Source organism: Hydra vulgaris, chromosome 10 (assembly GCF_038396675.1).
Source record: "Hydra vulgaris chromosome 10, alternate assembly HydraT2T_AEP".
Classification (NCBI taxonomy): Eukaryota; Metazoa; Cnidaria; class Hydrozoa; order Anthoathecata; family Hydridae; genus Hydra; species Hydra vulgaris.
In genome coordinates, this window is record NC_088929.1 from 26,457,501 (window position 1) to 26,459,944 (window position 2,444).

General features: G+C 23.0%; 1 long non-coding RNA gene across 1 annotated transcript in view; it reads right to left on the bottom strand.

Moving 5' to 3' along the window:
• The window catches only part of LOC136085873 (uncharacterized), a 1,730-nt gene extending 995 nt beyond the window's left edge, over positions 1-735 (bottom strand). Inside the window, exon 1 of the long non-coding RNA XR_010641235.1 lies at positions 581-735. This is a non-coding gene — a long non-coding RNA (uncharacterized LOC136085873). The remainder of the gene's footprint in view (positions 1-580) is intronic.
• Between the last annotated feature and the right edge of the window lie 1,709 nt (positions 736-2,444).

A 2,444-nucleotide genomic window follows, 5' to 3' on the forward strand; every position in this document is an offset into this window, starting at 1 on the left:
TTATATTTGTGTAAATAGTGGTTTTAATCTCATCATCGGAAAGTTGTTTCGTTAATCTTATTACTATCAAGTTCGTTCACCACGTCGTTATTCTATTAATAAAATAGTTTTAAAAGTTGGGAAATAAACACCTTCATCTTATCGATATAAAAACTTTGCATTATTTTATTAATGAATGTTCCACAAAAACTTTCTTTCAACTTTTCACTTTTATCAATGAATATTCCACAAAAAATAAAAACTTTTCAGAAAGTTTTCAACCTTAGTAAGATTTTTGTTATTAAATCGACGCGAAAAAAAAATCAAATAATTTTACTCACCCATTTGAGATTAAAATCAAAATGTGCACACGTATATATTGTTACAAAATACAATAACAAATAATGCAAACTATCAACTGTTAACACACACAAACACACGCACACTTTTTTATGTATATATATATATATATATATATATATATATATATATATATATATATATATATATATATATATATATATATATATATATATATATATATATATATATATATGTACCATATCGTTTGTACCATCGTTTTTAATGTCTAATATTTTACCTTATTTATACTTTTTCTTCTTGTTGTTATGTGTATGTATAAGGAAGTTACTAATAATTAAATTAATAATTAAAAGAATTTTGACTAATAGCTTTTACGATCTTCTTTGTTAAACACAACTCAAAAAAAAATTCACAGCTATTTTAATAAGCATACTCTCTCACATATTATATTCAAGCATGATAAATGGTTTTACATTAAAATATGATTGGAATTTCTTTTTCTGTTTCTTAATCGATTAACCTCCAGTCTCAAAATAAATATAGGAGCAGAAAAAAGCAAAAAACTATTATTTCTAAAACTGTAAATGTGAAACTTACCAAATGTATTAAAAAACTTAAAACTTAGTATATTTGTTGAGCTTTCAACTAAGTTTTAAAAATAATATTCTTTCATTATTAAACACACTAATAAATAATCATTTACACACTTGTAAAGCCGCACTCTATCAATTTTTAGTTAAAAATATCACATTTTTACATTTAGTTTTATATTACTTTTAAAACAAGTCGCAGTATTTTGTTTTAATGGTCACTATCAGCTTGTTGAATACGACAAGTTTAAAACAATTGATATTGAAAATTTGAAAGAGAAAGTTGTTTTTATTCCTTGTATAATGAATTTAATTGATAAAATTAGTTATAAATTTTCTGCGCAAAAAGTTAGGAAAATAATTTTATTTAAGAAAAACTCTAGTTTTAATTAAACGGCATTTTATTCATTACTTGTTAAGTTTGTGAAGTTTAAATATTCACCCAAAAAAGTGTCACACTGCTTTACTCATTTTTCTAAAAAAAAACTTGAACTACATCGAAACTATAAAAATAAAGGAAACCAATTTTATCATCCTTTTTTTCAAAGTATTTAATGACAAATTCGAAGAGTGTTTTTTTGTTTAAAGGTTTTGTTCGTTATCGTACCTTATTATATATTGTTGCATTTTCTTTTTTTTTTTAAATACTATATATTTTATTCAAATGTCTAACAAAAAACAAGTAACTAATAAGTAAATTATTACTAAGCAAGATTGGCTCCGTTCTGTCGCTACAAATAAAGGTGTAAATAAATACTCGTTTTCAAATTATTAGTCTCTATAAATACTTTTGCATTAGTTTAAAATGCATCAAGTATGTATTGCAAAGTAAATTTAAAATTGCGAAGTGAATTAACTTTATTTGGTTCTGCAGTAGACAAATGTGGATATAGATTTAAGAATACTCGTTATAGATAAAAATTTACGAAAAGTTAACAAAAACGAGACAATACAAAATAGGTCACAATTTTTTTTAACAGATTTTTAGTTTATACATTTTTTTTTCTTTACATTGATTTTGCTTAGTTGCTACATGCTAATTTTAGTTTTGATGCAAACACGTTTCCCATGAATTGTTTCCGGCAACGTTTTTTAATGTAAAATATTATGTCCGAAAAAATTTTTTTTAACTAAAGTAGTATTTCAAATTGTTTTCAATATGTAATGCATTTACTTGAAATTAAACTTTTGTCTTTTTTCAATATAAATATATTAAAGTTAGTCTCTAATTATCACCTATATATAAAAACAGATTCGTAACATCTTGGAGGAGGCAGTGGGGATGTTGGAGGGACCTTAGGGTCTTGGCCCCCCATTAAAATTTTTAAAATAAAACTTATTAGGGAAAAACACATATGTAAAATATTTTAAACAAATATTTTATACCAATCCTTCCCAAAAAGAACCATAGGCCCCCATAAAATCAAAATTGTGGTTATCGCTCTGATATATATATATATATATATATATATATATATATATATATATATATATATATATATATATATATATATATATATATATATATATATATACATATATATATATATT